Source organism: Gracilinanus agilis, chromosome 3, assembly GCF_016433145.1.
Source record: "Gracilinanus agilis isolate LMUSP501 chromosome 3, AgileGrace, whole genome shotgun sequence".
Taxonomy (NCBI): Eukaryota; Metazoa; Chordata; class Mammalia; order Didelphimorphia; family Didelphidae; genus Gracilinanus; species Gracilinanus agilis.
In genome coordinates this window covers 27,845,988-27,855,332 of record NC_058132.1, presented here as the reverse complement: position 1 = coordinate 27,855,332, position 9,345 = coordinate 27,845,988, and positions in this window count along the sequence as shown.

The window sequence follows — 9,345 nt, the reverse complement described above, 5'->3', positions numbered from 1 at the left end:
AAAAGAGAAGCCCGCCTGCTCTGGATGAAAGCTGAGCAGTTCTAGGGAGCTGAAAAGTTTGAAGCAAGCAGCAGCTTTGTGAATCACAGCACTTCACCTCTACCAGAGGATTGGGCAGGGACAGAGAGGAGGGGGGGGGGGGGGGAGGGAGAATCTTTTTCCTCTTCCCCTATCATCAAGCCGTGTCTTTTTTTGGAAAATCTGCTTGTCCAGTTGGAAACCCCATAAATGATGCCAAATCTGGTTTAGCCCAGGACTTCCTGGCATTCTTCTGCATCTCGCCTCCCTCTAACCACGCAGAGGCTTTTCTCTCTCTAGAAATGCCTCAGTTAAGAAGTATTTAAGTGCCTACCAGGTCCCAGGCACTGTAATAATCCCGAGGGACACAAAAGCCCCCCCCCCCAAAAAGCACTGAAAAACAGTAACCAGTCATCTCTGATAGCCTCTCTGATCGAGTTCCTCTCTGAACCTCCCTTTGAGAAGACACCCATGCCAACCTCACTCGTTTTAAATCTGGTCCTAGCCCAGGACTCCCCAGATTCTTTCAGGCTCCTGCCCTAGCATGCTCCACCCTAACTTCTAGCTCTGGGTGTGACTTGTTTTCCCTCTTCTGTTTTCCTAGTATTTTAGCACTGTGCCCGACATCTAGTAAGCACTTAAATGCTTTTTAAAATATTTCCATATTATTTATGTTATAAATGTATTTTATTTTACCAAGTACATATAATTTATACATTTCCACATAAGTTTTCTGAAGTTATATTGATGTGGGAGAGTTGGTTAGGAAAACCTGGGACGGAAGGGACACCTTCTTCAAGAATGACAAAGCTCCAGTAATTAGCTTAAAAATAGAAAAAAAAATTATTAAGTTTAATGCAAGTTGGATTGTTGGGTTGAATGGCTGGGGAGGCAGGAGCAGGTGGAATATACTGCATTCCAGAAGAGATGGAGTTTGGGGTACTTATACCCTCCAGACAAGAGGGCCTACATGACTAGAAATGGGATATTGGTGGGGTGATAGAGTGAGGTTTTGGGGATTCTGGGACTGGAGATGGGTCATGTGCTTATGTCCTATGCCCCAAAGTCAAAAGGGAGTGAGTTTGTCCAGTTTAGGGGGTAGTTAGATATCTGAGCTCAAGACAGATGCTTATCAGAAGCAAGCTGGGAGGTGCCTATCTGTGTCCATAAAGAATGAAGGGAGAGGAGCAGCTGGGTAGCTCAGTGGATTGAGAGTCTGGCCTAGAGATGGGAGGTCCTAGGTTCAAATCCGGCCTCAGACACTTCCCAGCTGTGTGACCCTGGGCAGGTCACTTGACCCCCATTGCCTACCCTTACCACTCTTCCACCTATAAGTCAATACACAGAAGTTAAAGGGTTTAAAATTAAAAAAAATCTAAAAAAAAAAAAAAAAAAGAATGAAGGGAGAGGGGGGCAGCTGGGTAGTTCAGTGGATAGAGAGTCAGGCCTAGAGACGGGAGGTCCTAGGTTCAAATCTGACCTCAGACACTTCCCAGCTGTGTGACCTTGGGCAAGTCACTTGACCCCCATTGCCTACCCTTACCACTCTTCTACCAAGGAGCCAATACACATGTTAAGGGTTTAAAAAAAAAAAAAAAAAAAAAGAATGAAGGGAGAGGCCAGAAGGGATATTCCTCTCAACTCAAGGTCATCTTCCCTCAGCACTGTAGGAATGCAAGGGAAAATGAATTCTTTATGTACTCTCTGACCTGGGACATGTTCGGGATTTTGGAGGTGTCTAGGGGAAGTCCATACACCCATATATCAATATGATCCAAATTGTCTTCCTTTCCCCACTTGCTGGCAAGAAATTTGATCTGGGTTGGTTTTTTCCCATTTATTAATTTTTAGGTTTTTTTTTTAAATACATGTAATAACAAATTTCCATGTAAGTTTTCCAAAGTTATATGACTAAACTTTTCTCCCTCCCTCCCTTCCTCTCTCCCTTCCCTCACCTGGAACTGTCAAGTGATTCTATCTGGGTTATCCATGTATCATCAAGCAAAACATATTTCTATACTGATCAATTTTGTAAGAGAATAATCATGTAAAACCAAAACCGCAAATAAACTTAAGTGAAAAATCATATGCTTTCATCAGAATTCCGACTCCCACAGTTCCTTTTCTGGATGCGGATAGCATTATTTTTCATAAGTCCCTCAGAATTGTCCTGGATCATTGTATTGTTAGTAGCTAAGTCTATTATAGCTGATCATCCCACAATATTGACATTACTGTGTACAATGGTTCTGCTTATTAAATTCCTTTTCTATCTAGTGCTTTATCTATGAGTAATTTGGATATTTTTTCCATATAGCTTGTTGATAACTCACATTCCTTCTTTTCAGAACTGCCTATTTTTGTCTTTTGATAACTCATTAAGAAAGACTTCTTTCTTCCTTCCTTCCTTCCTTCCTTCCTTCCTTCCTTCCTTCCTTCCTTCCTTCCTTCCTTCCTTCCAAGGCAGAAGAGCAGTAAGGACTATCCAATTGGATTTAAGTGACTTGCCCAGGGTCACACAGTTAGGAAGTGTCTGAGGACAGATTTGAACCCAGGACCTCCCATCTCCAGGCATGGTGCACTATCCACTCTGTTACCTAGCTGCCCCATCTTTTCTTTAGAATACTGTTCAGCATGGGTGGCTCAGTGAATTAAAAAGCCACAATTATTGCTCTTATGGTGTACAATGTTTTCTTGTGAACATGTTGAGTTTTAAAAGACCATAGAACATTCCATTTGAAATCCTGCTGCTGCTGCTCCCAGGTGAAAAGCATGAAGTCAGATATGTCAGGTGTACTCAGGTATGCAAAGTGGAGACTTGGAAAGGGAAACTGAAAGCAGAAAGAAACAACCTCCAATAGTAGTCATCACCCAGAGGCAGCTCCCTTCTGTGCCTCCACCTATGTCACTCTCCCATCTTCTTCCCTCCTCTTGTTCCCCTTTCCATCTCATCTCCCACCTCCCTGTCCTCCAGTTGATGGACACCCCCTTAATTTCCAGTTCTTTGCCTGTGGTGTATAATTATAATGGAAAACTATTGTGTGCCATAAGAAATAATGAGCAAGATGATCACCAAAAAACCTGGAAGAACTTATATGAAGTCATATAATAAATATGGAAATATGTATAGTATGAAAGCACTGATATAACCTGTATCAGACTATTTATTGCCTTGGGGAGTGGGGGAGGAAGGGAGAAGAAAGGGACTGCTATCTCAGTTTTATAGTGCTACCTTATGGGTCTCCTCTTTAAAAAAAATTTTTTTTTCAGATTATATGTCAATACAATTTTCAATAATTGGTTGCTGACTTTTTTCTGTCTACATTCTCTCCTCCCCTCTTCCCCTTTACCCCTCCCCAAATGGCAAGTTATATGATAAAGATCGTACATGAATTATATCATACAATACAAATTTCCACGTCCATCATAATGTGAAAGAAGACACTAACTTTCAATCCACTGAGCTACACAGCTACCCTCTGTAGAAACAATTTTTAATGATTGTTTTCTGACATTTTGTGATTCAGATTCTCTCCCTCCCTCCCCAAGGCACTAGATAGTGTTATACAGGTTATATCAGTGCTTTCATACTATACACATTTCCATATTCCCCATGCCATGGCAGAAGATACATACAACACAGACAATAAAAAATTCATGAAGAAAATAAAGGGAAAGATGGTGTGCTTTGAACCACAATCAGACTCCCATAATTCCTTCTTTGGCTGGGGATAGCATTTTTTTTTTTATCATGAGTCCTTTGGGGTTACCTTGGAACCTTGTTTTGCTGATAATAGTTTAGTCCTTCATAGCTGATCATCAAAAAATATTTCTGTTACTATAGACAGTGTCTGGTTCTGCTCACTTCACTTCATATCAGTACATATAAATCTTTCCAGGTTTTTCTGAATTTATCCCATCAATTCCTTCTATAGGCGTGGATAGTGTTTTTCCTCACGAGTCCCCTGGAGGTGTCCCGGATCTTTGCATTGTGAATAATGGCTGTCATTCACAGTTGATCAGTACTCTTTATTGCTGTTACTGTGTACAATGTTCTCCTGGTTCTGTTCACTTTACTTTGCGTGACTTCATATAAGTTCTTCCAGGTTTTTTGGTGATCATCTTGCTCATTATTTCTTATGGCACACAATAGTTTTCCATTATAATTATACACCACAGGCAAAGAACTGGAAATTAAGGGGGTGTCCATCAACTGGAGGACAGGGAGGTGGGAGATGAGATGGAAAGGGGAACAAGAGGAGGGAAGAAGATGGGAGAGTGACATAGGTGGAGGCACAGAAGGGAGCTGCCTCTGGGTGATGACTACTATTGGAGGTTGTTTCTTTCAGTTTCCCTTTCCAAGTCCCCACCTTGCATACCTGAGTACACCTGACATATCTGGCTTCATGCTTTTCACCTGGGAGCAGCAGCAGCCCCATGCCTGGAGATGGGAGGTCCTGGGTTCAAATCTGTCCTCAGACACTTCCTAACTGTGTGACCCTGGGCAAGTCGATTAAATCCAATTGTGTAGTTCTTACTGCTCTTCTGCCTTAGAATCCATACTGATTCTAAGAAAAATAGAAAGACAGAAGAAAGGAAGAAAGATGTCTTTCTTAATTAGTGAGTTATCAAAAAGACAAAAACAGGCAGTTCTGAAAGGGAGGAATGTGAGTTATCAACAAAATATATGGAAAAAAAGAATCCAAATTCAGACTCCAACAGTTCCTTCTCTGGCTGTGAAAAGAATTTTTATTATGAGTCCCATGGCATTATCTTGGAACCTCATTTTGCTGATAATAGTTTAGTCCTTCACAGGTGATATTTTGCTGTATATTTTGTTGCTGTGTTTTTTTCTGTTGCTGTATACATTGTTCTCCTGGATCACTTTGTATCAGCTCATATAAATCTTTCCAGGTTTTTCTGAACTCATCCCATCAGTATCCCATGGTGGCAGATAGCCTTTTTCATCATGAGTCCTTTGGAGTTTTCCTGGGTCTGATGATCCAAACTGAAACCTGTAAGTGCTAAGGTGGGGGGAGAAGGCCAGAGAGACTCCTTCACTCAGGAAGTATAGATCCCATAGAAAGCAGAGTGCTTTTTCAGAAATTCCTATGGCATACTTACTTTCTAGGAAGGGTGACTGTACTACAGAATAGAATCACAGGTGTGAGGAACTTATATAGGACTCAATAGGTAAGAGAGATTCCTGAGATTGATAGATGGTGGCCCTAAAAGCAACCCCAAATTCAGTTCCTTTCCAGAGGAAGGTGATGCATGTTATCTTTCTGTATTTCCTGCAAGTCTTTATCATTTTATATATTTCCTATAGAATCAAATAAGAGCTGCCCTATCCCTAATACCTTTATTCTATGTTGAGTACCTATGTGGGTTGGGGACCCTTTTACCCACATTTAGGACCTGAGTCATGAGCTATGATTTATTATGGAGTTTTTCCTGGATTAGCCCTGGATGGGGATGGGGAAGGTTAAAGAAGAAAAAAGAAAACTGATCCTCTTTGGAGAAAGTCCTTAGAATTAGAACCATTTCATGTGAGCCCAGAATTTGGGAGTGGGGCAGACCACCAGTTACAAATATAAAACTAGAATAAATTATTTAAAATTAGGGGTAAAATTTGGCAGACAGTCAAAGAATCTTCAACCTGGTCCATTGAAAAGAGTTATTGATACCTCCAAATAGGAAATGGATGGAGGAATGGACATTGACACAGATTTTAATAATTTCTTACAGAAGTTTATCGGGGGTGGGGGTGGGGGCAGCTGGGTAGCTCAGTGGATTGAGAGCCAGGCCTAGAGACAGAAGGTCCTAGGTTCAAATCTGGCCTCAGACACTTCCTAGCTGTGACCCTGGGCAAGTCACTTAACCCCCATTGCCTTGCTCTTACCACTCTTCTGCCTTGGAGACAATACCCAGTATTGACTCCAAGATGGAAGGTAAGGGTTTAAAATTGAAAAAAAAAAAAAAAAGAGGAAGAAGAAGTTTAGCCAATATAAATCAGTTGCCATAATAAGAAGACCAAAAGTTTGTCTGAGTCAGCAAGTAGTTGATCTATTTGCCAGGTGGAGAGATATGGCAGGCAAGGGCAGCACCAGTTTTAGAATATACACTGTAAAATGTTATAGAAGACTTTGAACAGTTTTGTTTCAGGAAGCAGGGAGAATCAGAGAAAGGACAAACAAATTTAGAGAAAGCTTGGCAAGAAAACAAATTCATCCTGAGGGCATTTAAAAATGAAATTGGAAGGAAGACAACATAAAAGATTCAAGTTGGGGAAGATGTGTAAAAATATTTTTATGTGACACCTGTGGGCTGTGTGGGACACTTGGTGGATATTCCATGTGACAAGTGGGCCACAGCAGCTGGGTAAGTAGCCTCCATCAGTTCTTGTATTATCATCCTTAAACCTCCAGGAAGTAAGGGTCACTTGGTCCATTATCCTGGGGGAACATGAGATTGAATTGTCCACCAGATGGCACTAGACTCGAATCACCAACCAAGTGGTCTCCTCCGGGTCTCTCTGGTACCATGAACCCAAGCCTCCTTCACCCCACTAAGAACCCTGCCTCTAAACAGATGGGCAAGTAAAACAAAAGAAAACCTACTCTGGACAAGTTTTGAACTTGGATTAGAGGATTATGAAATACTACTCAAAAAAAATAAAAATATGAAATCATTGATCTGCAGACAGGGCAGAGTTCTCAATCCTTCACCGGACTTACTTTTTCTCTGTTGGAACAATCTCTTCCCTCTCAATTCATAAGGCTCCAGGGAATTATCAGACTATAAAAATGTAGGAAAAACAGTTCAGCATGTTTCCTTGGAGTATTCCAACCCCAAAAGGATCCCCAAACTTCCTTCTCCTTGTCTTTCTGCTGTTCTTTTGAGATGTCAGAGGCACAGTTTCAAAACACTTACATCTCTGACCCTGCAGGTCATGGGAAAAATATGTGTATGTGTGTGACTGGAGGGAATTATATGTCTGAGATGCCACCTGAAGGCCAGTACTCTGTGATCAGTGGAATATGTAGACAGAGAGACATAGACAGATATCCCTACTTTCTTCCCAACCAAAGGGATTTTCAGAAACTGTAATTTCTAGCCACATTCATCTTGGCACATTGGTCTCTCAACAGTTGGCCTTCTGGACCGTGTTAACTCCTGCAAGGTAGCACAGGTTTTGATTGCCCCAGCAGCTGTGGTCACAGTTCTTCCAGGCCAGTCCCAAACATAGCAGGTTCCCAGTTCTGGTAAAATAGGGTTCTGATCTCCAAAGTCCACTGCCATCTGCTAACATGAACAGTAGAAAGCATCAGATCTTACTAATGCAGCACTATAACTTCCCCCAACCCCCACATCTCAAACAGGTGACAGGAAATCCCTCTTGAAAGCAAAGGGGAGAAAAATCAGGGGAGAAAAATTGATTCTGGGCAATAGCAACAGAGTCTCTATTCCTTCCTCCAGTCTTGGGCTTCTTTTCTCAGAATTCAAACTCTCCAGGGCATTAGTTTCTCTGTCTTCTCCCATGTCCCCTGGATTTGTGTTTTTCCATGCTCAATTAATGCCATGTTGCGTCACCCTCCCTCAAGAAATCATATCCCAAAGCACTGTGTGGGCATGGGTCACACCTTTTCACTGTCAAGGCCAGTAGAGTTGCCCCTTCTGGTCTCTAACAGCATAGTCCCAGATGTGCTAAGAGAGAAAATGGAAGTAGCACAGAAGAGAACAAAGAATTATGGGCTCCAGGGAGGATGCTTCCCAAGGTACGTGAAACCAAGGGGAAAAGAAAAAAGTCTCAGAAAAACATCTCAGACCATATCATTACAAGCCAAACATGGCCCAAAGAGGACATCAATCACTACCAACTCATGGGCAGGCCTCCTTTCCCATCTATATAAATATTTTATGAGAATACTCTACACACACACACACACACACACACACACACACACACACACACATCTTGGACATCACTGATGAGAGCAGTAGAGGAGAACAGTGGGCAGGGATCTTTTACAATCTACAGTTGAGGAGGAAATACAAGATCCCACTTATTCTTTGGTGAAAATATATGTGTAAATATGCATGTCTGTTTATATAGACATATAAAAACATTTCATTTGGTAAAGCAAAATGTTCTCATGGGCTCTCTAGTGTAAAAGGGGAAAAGGGGGTTTGGGGTTTGGATATTAATATTTAAAAGTGTGGTTGATATATGAATAAATATCAATTCTAAAATGATTTTAGTAATTTATTTATAAAATATAGGAGAGAGAATAGAAGTAAAGAGATGAGAAGAGGGTAGAGTAAGAGATCTAGCTTAAAGAACTAGACTATGTACTCAATCCCTGGCTTTACTCTGGCAGGACTCCAGAGGTTCCAGCTGGAGAGCCTAAAAGTCAATTAACAAGGGGTTAGCCATGAGGGTTTCTCCCAATCAAGGGAGCTTCCAGGAGGCTAGTGCCTCCAGGGAGGCTAAGGTAATCAGCCTTCTTCACTTGCCACATGTAGTTCTAAGGGAAAGATTTAAGAACAGTCTCACCAAGGTCTCAGGTCTCAGGTCCAGCAAGCAGCATCTCCAACTTGAGCTCCAACTCCAGGAAAAGGAACAAGAACTGACCCACAGGAAGTTGTCATTCCCTTTTAAAGGCACTTCTTTTTTGTCACTTCCTGTGCCTTCCTCTTAATTTACGTGTCCAATCACAACAGATGCTTTGCTTAGGACTGCCCAGGGGGCAGTCAGTCAATTCTGATTCATCACCCACTCTTGCACATGTGGGTTACAGACTTCCCAACTTGTGAAGTAAGTGGTGGTGTTTTCATCTTTGGTGATTAAATCTAAAGATGGGCAGGATAGGTTTACTCATTATCACATTAGAGAGAGAGAGAAGGCATTTCACATTCATTCATCAGGATCATATTCAATGATCCTCTGCTCATGAACAACAAGTAATGGGGAGATTCAGCTCAGATTCCCAACAGATGGCATACTCTGGACACTCCTGCTTAGGGAAGATGCTGCTTCCATTGCTCTGAGTGATAGGTTATTTCAACCTTCTGCATGAGATTCATAATTATTCTAAATATTTTATTTGAACTCTCCACCTAGGAAAAAACCAATTGAATGAAGAATGCCAATTGTTTAGACTATGATATATAAATGGACAATGTATAGGACTCCTCTAGCAGTATATGTGTTTTGTATAGATATTGCAAATGGACTATGAGCTAAGCCCAGAATGGTATGGAAAAAGAAAGTGAGGAAGTTTGCTCAGCAGATTAAGAACAAGGTCTAGAGAGGAGAGGTCATGG